We start from the raw sequence: 15,312 nt of genomic DNA, 5'->3' as shown, positions 1-15,312 counted from the left end.
TCCCTGTTCCTTGTCCCCTAACTGCCCCCTCCTGAGACCCCCCCACCCTAACTGCCCCCCTAGGACCCTACCCCCTACCTGTACCCTGACTGCCCAAAACCTTACACCCCCAACCCCCAGACAGCCCCCCCCCGAACTCCCGACCCATCCAACCCTGCTCCCTGTCTCTTGACTGCCCCCTCCAGAACCTCTGTGCCCCTTCTCCGACCCCCTGGCCCCCTTACCGTGCCGCTCAGAACAGAGTGCTGCGGAGCAGCGCGCTCGGCAGCAGGGGAGGGGGGAGCAGGGGGAGGAGCTCCAGACTGCTGGAGGCCCTAGGCGAACGGCAGGCTGGCGATCTGCGAATGCAGGGAGGGGGAGGGAGGGAGAGAGAGGAGGGGAGTGGTCTCAAGTTGCAGGGGAGAGGAGGGGGAAGCGGAGGAGGGGCTCTGGCTGCCAGAGCCCCGTGTGAGTGGCACCATCCGGCCGGCTGCCCTGTCAGCACGCGCGCTCTGCATGGGGGGGAAATCCAGACATTTACAAATTCCCCCCGGATGCTATTTTTAACTCAAAAAAGCCGGACATGTCCGGCAGAATCCGGACGAATGGTAACCCTAAGTTAGTGAATCCTCCAATCCTCCCATCTGCCCAATATCATGTTTTCATGAGTCTAATATTAGAGAGCTATTGTGCAGTCAGAACAGAGAAAGTAAAGAACAAAATATATCTTCACATTAAAAATATAGTGTGTCAGCACCAAATAAAGTATTTCATGACTGACTGGATAGCATGGAGAATTAGGTTACGAAATAAGCTAAACAACCGTGGAACTCTCACTTCTTTGATAGATGAAAACTGAATTGACAACCTGGATGAGAGAGATTTTAGTGTCCTTTTACCATTCCGCAGAGCCAGCTCATCCTCTGGAATATATGCATTTAGCTTTATTACTGTACTGTTCACAAAATGGCATTTCTAAATTCAGATTTTTGAAACCTGCTACTACCCCAGTTGCTGTACTTTTAAAAAAGCCCATAACAAAGTTATCCATGTCTTTTTTTGGCATCTTACATGTAGTAATGAACCTACAAGCTTACTGCACAGAATTTAAATATTCCTGTTCCACATGTAATTTCCAAAGATGACGACAGAACAGCTCTGAGCTAAAATTAAAACCATAAAGCTTCCCATTTCTGTTTACATTGTGCAAGTCAAGGACAACACTTGCATAGTGAAAGTAAAGATGTTTATAAAAATAAACTGGAAAAATCAAGTTAGCTAGAATGTCAATAGTTTGTCAAGTATAAAACAAGAACTGGATAAAGCCAACTGGCCTAAACAGGTGCTCTACAAGTAACTATTGGATGTGCTGATTTAACAGAGCAAGGTTTCAAAACATGACAGTGCTGCCAAAACCAATGAAGTCATATAAACAGACTATCTGAGTGAATGTGCAATTTTAACAAGCTAGGATAACCCTAATATATATTAAAAGGCAGTGTACTTCAGTGGCAAGATAGTATGGTTCAGTGGGTAGGACACAGGACAACTAAATCAGGAGGCTTGGATTCTATTTCTAGCTCTCCTACTGACTTGTGTAACTTTGGACAAATTATTAGCATTTCTGCAGCTGTTTCCCCACTGTCTCCCACTGCTTTTGTAAGTCGTTTTGTGCTCCACGGATGTGAAGCACTGCTAAATATTTTTTCCACTGTGATGTGAACAGAATAAAACTTTCACTCATATTAAGCTATTCATTTACAGTGTTAGAGAAACTTAATATAAATTAAATTGATCTTCAAATACTTCAATGCAATTGTTAGAAATATTCACTTTAGAGCCCGTTCTATTTAACAGAGCAAGCTCAAATAGTTCTTTGAAGTTGCACTACTGCAACGTATGCATCACATAGCAGACAAAATCACATTAACCTAGCTGAAAGCATTTCTGTTGTGCAGTCCATCAAAAGAATACCAAATATTAATGAACTGAGACTCTTAACACTCAGGAGTAAATAAGTATTACACCTATTTTTACCAAGGGAAACGAAGGCAGGTTGAATTTCTTGCAAGGAGTGTCAGGGATAGAAAAGAGATTACCCAGCTCCAAGTTCTATGCCTTAATTAGAAGGCCAGCATTCGCCTTCTAGGTGCACCATAAAGAACGTAATGAAAACATCTTTTAAAAAAAGACTATCAACCCAAGTGAAAGTGATGCTTATTATGACTCTACACTGAATCAACAAACATAACCTCACTCTCTAAGTATTGACATCTCTTGTGGTTATTTTTAAAGTGGTAAAATGCTTCCAATTTACCTCCTCAGTTATTGCCTATTATATCATCTGCCTTACTAAAATCACACACAACATCCCCCACTCCCTCCCAGTTCCCAAAATGCTGCATTCATATTTTTAAGTCTCTTAATCCTGAGACACCACAAACTTCATCTTGAAGTACAGTAGTACAAACCACACAAAAACAAACAAATAGAAAGACTGAGAGAGACTGACCCACAATGCGATTACATTTGATGTGTAGTAATAAAGGTGGAGAATGGATGGACAAATTGGATTGTTCAAAGCAGCAAATATAAACCCATCAATAATTACTGTAATCATACATGCTCTACTACTAAGAAGTCCAGAAGATAAAGGAAACCTTTTCAGGGTCTTACAGAAAGGTTCACATTATCTGTTTGATCTTTGCTATACTCAATGATGCTTTCAAGATGAAAAATCAAAGAATGTGTGGCCACTGGGTAACATTCAGACTATAGAATATGCATTGTGGTCAAACCAACCATTAATTCCTGTAGTTTAAAAAGCAACTTATAATTTGTGCAATGGCTTCAAAGTGCTCTTTCACTAATCAGTTTACAGATACAGGGTTTGTCTACGTAGCCGTTTAGTTCGCGGCAAGCTGAGGTGTGAATCTACCACATGTTAGTGGGCCACATGGGACCTCACTGATGTGCACTAACAGTTTGTTAGTGGACATTATCTACTCTTGTTTCAAAGCAGGGCAGCTAAAAGTTTATTAACAAACTGTTAGTGCATGCCAGCAGGTTCCACACAGACTGCCAGAGCATGGCAGGCTAGTGCAAGGTAGAGTCACGTCTCAGCTTGCCATGAACTAAATGTTAGGCAAGCCTACAGTATTTTAGGTGTCAGAGAGAGAGAGAGAGAGAGAAGCATACGAGAAGTTAACCATGTTAGAGAAAATGAGAGGAGTCGGCCTTGAGAATGAAAAGAAAATGTTCCAAGACTGCCCACTTAAGATCTAGGTAAAGACTAGCATTGCAGCAAGCTCTCACCAAAAAAACATTTTTAAGGGAGAAAAGCAATTCTTTCATTCTTATAAGGCATGGCAATAGCATTTCCAGTTATATTTGCATACTGGATGGAATGGGACTTGTTTAAATCATGAATATATTTCAAAAACTGCTTGGAAATCATGGCTCTAAACTATTGAAGCAATTAATAGTTTTAGTGACTTTTACAATTCTGCTGACATGGCCCCAGGAACTGTTCTACAGTCTTGTTTGTGAATCAGTCTAACTCTCAGTGATAAGATGAATTCTCCTCAAATACTATCACTTCCCAGCCCAGCATTTAACACATTCACTGTGCAAATCCAAGAGGTGGCTCACCTTTCTACTTGGGTTTGTGCTGAACTGACTCCTTATTGCTGGTGTGTATAATAGGAGGCCTCCCAAGAGGGAAATAAAAATCAGTCAAGAAGAACATGTGCTCTATAGCCAGACACTGCACCTCTTCAGCCTTTTCCTTCTGCCTCCAATGCTGTGTTATTTCAGAATAGCATGTGTTCAGTATCTGAGATTATAAAATGGTTTTGAATGTGATAAAATGAACACTGAAAATGAATGAACAGAAAATATGATAATTGCCAAACGATAATTTACTATGAAAGTCAGAACATGAACTGTAGTGTACTGCTTTGTGAAAACATGCACAGCAACTTTAACACATTGGGGTAGCCATTGTCCATACACTTCGCAAAACAATTCTGAAGAAAACGTTAAAACACTGAATATTCTCATTACTTCCTTATTAACTAGCCAACTTACTGACACAGTACCTTCAACAGTGGTTTCACATCCTTCAATGGATTCAACCACACGGGTTGTTCCGATTCCACTGTATTCCCCTGGAACATACCTACAGAGCACATATTCTGAGCTGTACCATGTTTCTCACGTACAGGTGGAATCCACATACATACTTGCAGGTCGGATTTACAATTGATCTGATTTGTAAATTGTTCTTTATTATAATTTTGTTGTTTATATGACAATTTATTCACTTACTAGCTCAAGACTAGATCATTCTCTCCTATGGAGAAAAAACTAAGAACAAGTCAGAGGAGTTGGGCAAGTGATTGTGCGCTCAGGTTGGAGGGACAGAGGTAGAGATGGAGGCAAGACTGTGAATCCAACTGATCCCTGGGATCCGGTAATCAGTCCTACAGACCCACATATCTGCACAGAAGGCTGACCCTCTCATCCAGGAATTGTATTGCTTCTGAATTTCTTTCTGCAGCTATGCAGTAGCAGGAGGCACGTAAGGGAACCATGGAAGTTTGTGCTACTTCAAACTGACATCTAATTGGAAATCTGTAGGCTCAGCAGGAAAAAGTCTCCTAATTTACTCCCTTTCAAACTTTCACCCTCAAATCCATACACAATGACCCAAAGGGACTCCAATGGGATGATCATAGGGTTCCAGGGAAGGGAGCACTCTGTTACTATATCCTTCATTCCAGGTGAGAGTCCCTTTTTGCCTCTTCCATTATTTACACAAGCAATGTGACCATAATCTGAGAGGGATACTGCCTCCAGTAATTTAGGACTAAAATATGGATAGCCCAGAAATCAACTGGCAAGATGTATGGTCTGAAATCTAAATCTATCTGTCATATCTTATCTATCATAGAAACTTACTGCTGGCGCTAAACAAATGCTCTTCCTACAGATGTGGTAATAGCTGTGATATTGCTACACAAACAAGGAAGCAGAGACCAGACATGATCCTTTCAGCTCATTAAAAACTCAGCAAGGTACAGAGAAGTGGTGAAAGAAACTACTGATATGGGAAGTGGTGTTATGTTTTTAAGATGGATGGATTTTTAAAGTGTATAAATAAATGAACCTTGCTAATTTGCATTTAAAATGAATTGAGCTTGTTTTAAAGCCATTTTTAAAAATATATTTGTAACACTATATTTGTCATTCATTCATTTTAGTATCTTATCTAAGCATGAGGAATTCCTGCAGCTTGATCTGAAGAGATTCTTGGGTACTGACATTTCCAAAGGAATGAACCTTTGGTAACTGATACATATACAGCAGTGAAACAGTGCAAGTCTGTGTCCACTTCTATTGGCAAATCTGCAGGCTATGTTTATTCTTCCCATTCATTAATGTATTACATGGAACAATTTCCCATCATTTTAGTGAACTGTTTAACAAATTTGTCAAAAATCAGTTGCCTCTCAGACAAAAAAACCCACTCCAGATACCAGCTCTGGTGATTACCCAAATAACCTGGTGCTCATTTATAACCACACTATGCACAGAATTCCAGGAAGTGCACACGGCCATTCTAAAGCCAAGTTTACATATTTATCATAGCAGAGCATTATTAAGTTAGTACTGCATTAATATTTTACTTAACAACCCTTAAGAATTTTATTTCTACCTCAAAAATATTTGAATATTATTTGTTTGTATGACAATAACCTCTCTAGACCCTAGTTAGGGACAGGATTGCCCTATGCTCAGTGCTGGACAAATGTGTAGTGAGAAGATGGTAAACTTTTTGGGGCAAGGACTATCTTTTTCAATTAAAATAGAAAACACCACAAAATAATAGAAATTCCATAACCAAAAATCTAAATTTGTTTTTATAGAAGTACCATGTTGGTTCATTAAAAATAGAAAATTAATGGCAATCACAACGTTTTCTCTACATTTAGAGCCTGACCAAAGTCCACTGATTCAATGGCCTTTGAGTCAGGTCATTAATGAATATACTATCACACTAAAATGTTTAGATTGGTTCTAGATCTGTCTATCTAGAGTTTGTTTTGGGAATTTAACACCTTTTGTCGCCAGTTCTGCAAACATACAGATGCACTTAATGGTAAGCACATGGATACTCCCACTGACTTCAGTGGGGATACTCACTTAAATACTTCTGTATACTTTTGCAGGATTAGGGCCATCTACAGGAAAACTGTAAATGCTTGTTTGGGAAGAAGTCAGATTTTCTTGAACAGCCTGTACAGCAGATGATAGAGGCCCACATTGTAGCTCCTATAAATTGCAGATCGCCTTATCTAGCTCTTCCCCAAGCCTAGTGCTCTCTTCCTCTGGACAGATGACTACTTTTGGGTATCTGCATTTTAGTTCAAAGAAAATACAACAAACATGGGGAAATGTCAGGTTGGCTGAGAAGAGGTATTGTGGTCAAGAGAATGAGTAAGTCCTGAGTTCTATCTCTATCACTGAGTCGCAGTGCAAGTTTAGGCACATTATTTCCCCCTTGTCCTTCAGTTTCCCCATATCTAAATTGAAATATTACTATTTACTTCTCTCTCACACTGAGGTGTTCTGTGGATGAATGTGTATGCAATACTTTGAACATACAACTTCCCCATATAAGCAGTATTATCCCTTTGTGTTTATTAAGATTTAGCACTTTGGGTAGCTCTTAGATTGTAAACTCTTTGGGCAGGGACTGCTTTTGTTGTGTTTGTACAGCGCATAGCAAAATGGGATCGTGGTCCAGGATTAGTGCTCTTAGGTCAGGGGTCGGCAACCTTTCAGAAGTGGTGCGCCGAGTCTTCATTTATTCACTCTAATTTAAGGTTTCGCGTGCCAGTAATACATTTTAACGTTTTGAGAAGGTCTCTTTCTATAAGTCTGTAATATATAACTAAACTATTGTTGTATGTAAAGTAAATAAGGTTTTTAAAATGTTTAAGAAGCTTCATTTAAAATTAAATTAAAATGCAGATTCCCCCGGTCCGGTGGCCAGGACCCGGGCAGTGTGAGTGCCACTGAAAATCAGCTCGTGTGTCGCCTTTGGTTGCCTACCGTTGTCTTAGGTGCTACCATAATAAATCATCTATGAAAAGGATGCTGACTCCTAGGACTTCAAGATTTCTCACATTGTCAAGCATTGTGGTTTTCACTGGCCTCTGATCACTAACAAGTCTCCCCGATGAGGTTTTTTTTTTTGACCAAGTAGTTTGCATGAAGACACTACTGTGCATAGGTTGTGCCTTAACATCCAGACCAACCATTCAACGTGCTGTGATGTTAGAGTTTTCAAGGTGGTAAATTAAGAAATGGTATCCATTGTAAATTAAGAAGAAATGCTATCAACTGTAGTTTCCAGGGAGAGGAAAGTCCAAGTACTAAGTTCCATTCTGAGTTAAGAGCCTTAGAATTTCACAGAAAGGCAAAGCTTCCTGACTGAGAAAAGAATGAAGGGGGTGAGAGGGCAGGAAGGTCAGTGGAGTTTCACCTGCTAGCGTGGGGTTAGCACTTTTATTTTTATGTTTTGGTATGGTGAGTAATTTCAGAGAGCACCAATATGTCTTCAAACTTTGACCTGGATACTAGATCCCACTCTCCCCATCCTCCTCCCCCCGGGTATCCTGGAGTTTCTTGTTTTATCCTTCCAGCTTTGTGGCTTGCAACTGTCGGCATTTCTCAGTATACAATGCTTTTGCTACTATAGATGCAAACCCTAAACTTAGGTTCCAAAGATCCTCTTGCAATGCAGCTTACTTATCTCAAAACTGCAGGCATTTTAAGTTTGAAGAGCACATTTTTGAAGAGCGCTATTAGCATGTAACTTCTATTTCAATTGGGTGAATTAACACACATCCCTCATCTTAGCTTCTATATGACCCAAATACTCTATCTTCTTGTGGGTATTTTGATCCAAGTAGGCTATTGTCAATTTCCTCCTCAATTATCACCTATAATATCAGCTGGAATACTCAAAACAGAATATGCACATTGAGTTGCATGGTTCTGTAAAATTATGTAATGCCTATTCTCTCATCAATACACATGTGCAACTCCCATTAATGAAAATGGAAGCTATAGGAGTATATTGAGAGAGATTTCAAACACACCTTTCTTTCCTGTTACACCGTTTCTTCCACATATGCCAAAAGTCTAATAAACTTCCCAAATACGGAAAATTAACCTCAAGTTAGTAGTTTTATACCATTTACAGCTTTTGTAAAATTAATTCCCTGCATTAACTCATAGCTTGCAGTGGACAAGGTCCATGTATTCCAGTGGAGGCAGTACTGAATCTGCAATAAGGTCCCTGGATTCTGTAGCAGCATCATTAAAGATTGAGGTATTTAATCAATTAATTCTGAAAATACAAAATGCAATCAGTACAACAGCCCCTAGGTTATTTATATATTCTAAGCTATTCCCACATTTCCAGTTTCCATTGCATCAGAGAAGTCATGTTGCGAGGAGTAGCAATTTTGGTGGCTGGGAGATGACTGGAGACAGTTTGGGATTGTGGGATAAACAAAGTAGCTGACAACAAAAATAATCAGAAATGAAATAGTTAATGTTGACATTTAAGGTGTTGCAGAGTAAATCACCTATTGCGATGCAAGGGACAGATCACACCACTCACTAGGGATGTAAAATGTTAACCGGTTAACCGATAAATATCAGTCAGATCGGTAAGGTATTACTTAACATTTAAACTCCAGCTGCGGGACTCCTCTGCGGTCCCACCCCCGGGGTGCCAGCTGCCCCCTCTTCCCCTCGCACCACGGGTCCCGGTTGCCGGCCCTGCGCCCAGGGCTCTGCACAAGGTGGCAGTAACACATTTATTTTAGCTCACAACTGTAAGTTTCACATAGACACTCCTTCACTCAAGAGTCCTGCACTCAACTTCACCGATTACTTAAGGTGGGGGGGGGGGGAGGGGGAGAGGGTTGTTAATTCTTATCCTCTCCTCATGGATGCCAGCCTTTCATCACGCTCTCTACCAAACGACAACACCAAAACATCCAGAACTAATTGTGCGAGGAGGGGGCAGGTTGATAAATAGGGTTTATGCGGAACGGATGATAGAAGAGTAGTGTCATGATATACCTTTAAGGTCATGATATACAGTAATTGTGGTAGTGGGGACATGTGTGGCTGTGCATGGAGGATTAGAGGGTATCTTTTGTTGTTAGGTAACTACTTTTCTTCATTGTCTTGGTTGTGTGTTAGGTATGTTGAGTGTGTAGCAAACCTTAACTATTTCTCAAGTATTACTCATCTTCCAGTTCTTAATTATCTTTGTCTCCCCCCCCCCTTTTTAATTTCTCTCCTTTTTTCCCCACATTTTCCTGACACTGATGTGCTAAGAAATTAACACAATCAAGGTGTGATGATAAATTCCTACGACTTCCTAGCCTTGTGGCTTGATGCTTCTGCATACGTAGTCCATAACCACATTGAATGCCATATGGCAGAATTTTTTTTTTTTTTTTTTTTTTTTTTTTAAACACTGTCCACTGTATTTCTCCTATGGCATTTCTGCTTTCCACCAGGTATCTCCCTGCAATTGAAAATCTACATTTTTGATTATTTTCTACCAGATACACAAGCCTGCATTTTTCTAAGTTGAATCACATTTTTTCTTGTCTATATTTTAACCTCTCTTTGAAGATATTAAATAACCCAGTCTTAACAGTGAAGTTTACAGGACCTTTGCAGGCACAATTTAACAGATTTTGCTTGCACATGACATTCATATTAGAGTGAAAATAATTAATTTTACAACTCCAATAATAAATCCTTTACTAAAATTAAAATGCATTTCATCCACGAATACTTTATATTGAATAAAAAAGGGGATCAAAACCATCTGCTGTGATTTGTGGTTTACAAATCTATGCTGTCTATTGCTTGTGTTGCTGTTTATCCTCGTGGCACTGACAAAATCTTTCTAACATTTATTCCATTATGTTACCAAGGGCTACAGTTAGACTAATAGTTAGAATCACTTCTTTGCACTCAAGATACTTAATTCTAGATCTTAGACCTAGTCCCCACACTGGCTTGCATACTTGGACTGCTGGCTGGTGTGATTACCTTCTTCTTTAAACAAGATCCATAGAGGTTTGGACACACAGAACTTGTTATCATTATGATTCTCTACTCAATATCACAGTGATCAAAGCATTATCAAATAAACAACTTGAATTTGTGGCCAAACATCTTTATCATTTGTTACACATACCACTTGACCTCTCAGGCCTCCAATGTGGATACAATATTGGACACCATTATCTCCACACACTGTTCATTTACTCTTCCCTTCTTTCTATTGTTCCCAGTTCCTTCCACCTTGAGGGCTAGATCCTCAGGTGATGTAAGCAATCATAGCTCCAATGAAGTAGTGGAGCTATACCAATATATATCAGTTGAGGATCAAGCCCTCAGGCTGTCTGCTAGTCTCTTCTTCATCCCTGGTGCTTGCCCCTCCTCTATGTTTCTTCTGAGGTTCTTACCACAGGGCTGATATTGGCAACACAACACTGGGTTACAATCCTCTGCCTGCAAGATGGAGAAAGTAGGGACTGGAATTTTCCCAGCAATGAGGAAGCATGCCCAACCAGGAGACTTAATTATAGTTTGGCAGCATAACAGGATGACAGCTGAGAAGCAAGGACACTTCAGCTGTATACAACAATATTGTTAATTTTTCCACTTAAAATTTGCATTTCCAGCCAAACCCCAGACAACTTCAGCATGAAGAATAGCTTGGAAGTTACCAATCAGGACCATTTTCTTCACCAACTGACCAATGCTCAGAATGACACAATAGAGTCGGTCAGTTGTCTGCAGTCATGCTTCTCTGTCTGGCTAGCAGCGATATGTCAGAAATTATTCTGTCTGACTGCCTGAGATCACAGTTATCAAATTACTGTGGTTTTGAGTGGGCCTGGTGCATCCTGTATGATGTTAAGCATAGTCGTTTCTCTAAATATACACAAGTAGCAGAGAAAAGGTAGATCTAGTTCATTGATGGATAATTGCAGCTGCCAGCAAAAAAGAAACCTTACCATATCAGGTTCATGGGAAATCCTTTGAGACCAGCTTAGGTGTCAGACTGGTTACTCTCAGCACATTATCGTGCTTCAAAATCTTTTAAAACTAAAGCAACAATAACATTAGCTGGATAATTGATGGAACTGTAAAGAACAAAATAGTGCACTCACCCCAATGAATTTAAAGCTAGCAGCCTGTGCCATTTCAGATAGTCAACAACAGGATGTGCAATGGCAACACTGATTTTGCAAGTGCCTTGTTTTGAACTGCAGTGTTTGTTCTGTGTGAGAAACCTCTGAGTCAGCCAACGTACACGTTCACAGCTGAGAAGGGCCATCAAGAGGCAGAGCCTTGGCAGTAAGACAACCAACATGTGTTACCCTTTGGAGGGGCCAATCCCTGAATAAATGTCATTCTTCTTTGGTATTTGTTCTGTTCTATCTGTAATATGTCCTTAGTGTGGGCCAAATGAGATAGCAGCCGCATATGGTGAGTGGGTGGGAGGTGAGTCTTCATGCTTTACATTGGGCTTGGGTGGGAGGTGTTGAAAATCCCAAGCCACAGTTCTGCTTGTGTGATGAGGCTACGCTTTGGGTTACTAAATTGGACTGGCACACTCCAGAGCAGTTCAGCTATGGAATTAAACTGTTTTATCTGAGTGTATAATGTCTATCATCTGTACCAAATGATTATCTGCCAGATGTCAAGAGATATTTTAAAATATCCCCATTGGATAGGAACAGAATCAGGGAAAATACCAGCCAATCTGCTCTGCAAAGAAGCAACTATAAGCATAAGTATTGGACTGCTGGAACGCTTTCATTTGTATCTCTGTGTTCCTCTCAATGCTCCAAACCTCAGTGTTTCCCATAGTTACACCCCATAATCCATGGCCTGACAGCATGCATCAGTGTAGTTCCCTTCAGGGCTCAACACTGTCACCAAGAAGGGGCTCTTTCACCAACACATACCTTGTCCTCCCCCACCTCTCCACCACCACCATGATCTGAGCACGGTGCCTATGCAACATACAGCCCTTTGTAGTTCTAAGGAACAGACACTGAGAAACATAACCTCTGCCTCTTATGTGACAGTACAGATCCAAAGAAGAGCTCTGTGTAAGCCCAAAAGCTTGTCTCTCTCACCAACAAAAGTTGGTCCAATGACAGCCATGTTGTCTCTCTAATATCCGGGGACCAACATGGCTACAACACCAATGCATACAGTACAGAGAAAGGACATCCTCTGTCTATTTTAACTTGCATCACCAGAAAAGGAAAAAGCCCACTTTGGAAGAGATATTTCAGGCCGATAAGGTTATTTTTCCCAGAACAGAGAAATTATGATGGTTAAATTGACACACAAGTTCATGGCAGTTAGAGTTAGTAAGTGGACTGGATTTTAAAAAAAATAAATTAGCAAAATATCATGATTAAAAATGTCTATATACAGTGTTTAAGACACAAACACCTCACCATTTCCTATGTGGTCTCATTTTCCTTTACTGAGATACCATTTTGAATCGAGTAGCAACCACTTCTCTGTTCTCACATCGGATATAAATGTACTGTATCTGACCTCTTACAAAGATGTAAACCTACCCAACCATCCAGTTCACCTACCAGTCTGTCTTGTAGGAACCCAGTGCTGTTGCAAGAACTAGGAGACCCCTTTGTTCCACTTGTGTATGCCCACAATAGTCAGAGTCTTAGGTCTTGTCTATACGTGAGGAAATTGCTGCTTTCCTTATCTACACTAGAGGATTGCACCATGGTGATTATGATAGTTAGTGGTCACTGACTGATGAATTTCAAGTGCAGAAAAGGCCTTAGATGTCCTACTGAGTGATTGAAATATCTATGCGAATATTATACTGGGAGAGAGTCTCAGAGCCAGCAGACCTGCTCCAGCTGTCCATTCAGGGAGTACTATTTCCAGTCACCCAGCAAATCACAGTGGAATGTGGGAGCAGAGATGTTAATGCAGTGCTGTTCTCCCCAAACACCAAAACCCAATTACAACATAGAGTAGCTGCAATGGCAGAGGGGAACAAATTCTCTGACATGTACTACGAAAACAACTCTAGTTTCTCCACAGTGGGCATGAGGCACACTCAAAGGTCAATGAAGCCCCAATAGAAAAAAAAAACCCCATACATCCTAGTTTGAAATCCACAGTAAACTCATGACTCCAAAGCTAACGTTTTAAGCCGCCTTCTAAAAGTCATGGAAATTTGTAGTTCAGGATGAGAAGGAGCAAAGATGTACACACTGAGTGAACAGGTGGATGGCCTCTGCAGCTTTGTGCATGAAGAAACAGAGAAGGAGAAAACATTAAATGCTCTGCAATTCATCCACTGTGTTCATCTGAGGCAGCAACTTCAAGGGTAACAGAAGCTTAGGAAAGACAAGAAATTGAAGAATGGTTCACACTTTTCTTGATGCCATCCAGTATTTCCAAACAGAATGGGAGAAAATGTCAAAACCACAAAATTGCTTTCCTCTAACACCTCGCATGGATTCTGTATGGAAAGGGACTTTACAAAGAAACAAAGCTTGGGCACATAACTTGAGACTTAAGGGAGGCCACAGTAGTCAACAGAATGAAGTTTCAGAATTATGTATTTTGGGAATCAATTACACTTGACTTTGCTTTCTGTGTAGAACTAGAACATTTAAATTGTAAGGAGGGGCCACATCACTCTTTGTGTTCAGCATTATTGGCACTCAATTATTATAAATATACATAAGCCACCTTTTAAAAATACATTTATAAGCATTGTGCTCTTCATTGTAGTATCTGAGTTATTAAAAATCAGGAAGACCTGATTAGAAAAACATAGAAAGGAAATGAACAACCTACAGGGTTTTTTTAAAATTTATGTATGTCCTTTCAAACATTCACTCATTCAAATGAAAGGGTTTTCCCATCCAAAAAACAGAAGCCAGTTTTAGAAAGCATGGTAATTACTCATATGTGTCACACAAAGGCTGAATATTTTCATGTTAATTTACTTCCCTTTTGAATGGCAGTTGTATGTGTTCTGTTGCAGACTCACATATTGTAAACTAATAAAATTAAACATACTTCTATTAAAGTTTCTTTAGAGTTTTATCATAATTCGTCTTATACAAAAGGTTTTTCTTTTCTGCAGGAATTATATTAATTGTTGGCACTCCCTTCCACTTGGGAGTGCTCTTTTCCCATCTCCAATTTCTATGACAATAAGCTGTTTGAAAAAGTCGCTTGAAAAGCCCCCTGAATCTCATTTCCGGTGTGCTCTAGAAGAGCAATAGGTACTGGGACGTGAACTACAATTCAGTTATGTTAATATCAGAGGTTACTAGCAGAGATCATAGCTTCATGCAGTAAGTTAGATATTAGTTTAGAAAAGGACATTAATATGTAGAATATACAATTTATATAAACAATTTTGTTATGTAGCAGAGTTCACCCATATTTTATCTGTGGTGTCATTAAAGATCACATTTAGAAGACAGCTGTCATCAGTTAAAGGTTGTAGGCAGTTAAATGAAGTAAGCCCCAGTGATGCTATGAAGCATCATTAGCAGTCATTGATTTAGCCATTCATTCTTTAAAATTCTATTTCACAAGTGAGTGCACTTTAATCACAATTTGAAGAGAGTGTTCAGCAGGTGAGGATATATCGATGCTATGAAGAAACAGTGTAAAACCACATGTTCTTAAAAGCTCATCTGAAAACCTAGTTTGTATCCAGACAATGAAGTCAGCACTCAAAGCAAATTCCTTGCATGGAATAAAGCAATGCCATCCTAAGAGCCTCTGTTGTAGCAGAAAGGATTGGAGTGAGCATAGGAGAGATATTCAGGAAGAAAAAATTAAAACTAAATTAAAATTTAAGAGTGTGCATGTGCACATTGGCTTTACATTCAAATGGAATACTGCACACTGGATGACTAATCTTTTATTTTCATATTATAATCTTTCATGTACCTTGTTTCCAAGAAAGGATTTATTTAAAAGTCACAAGTGCGAGGAAGAATTTTTACAATTCATCTGTACTAGCCCACAGCTTTAGACCGTCGTATTCAAACATTTTCAAGAGTACACTAAACAAACCTGTAGAAACATGTCTCTAAATTATTGGAAAGGGAAGCAGTTATTCACCTAAAGATTACAGTTCTGTGACTGGATGGATATCTTCCCTGCCATCCAATCATCAGGCAGGCAGCAGAA

This window comes from Emys orbicularis, chromosome 6 (assembly GCF_028017835.1).
Source record: "Emys orbicularis isolate rEmyOrb1 chromosome 6, rEmyOrb1.hap1, whole genome shotgun sequence".
Taxonomy (NCBI): Eukaryota; Metazoa; Chordata; order Testudines; family Emydidae; genus Emys; species Emys orbicularis.
This window is presented reverse-complemented; position numbering follows the sequence as displayed.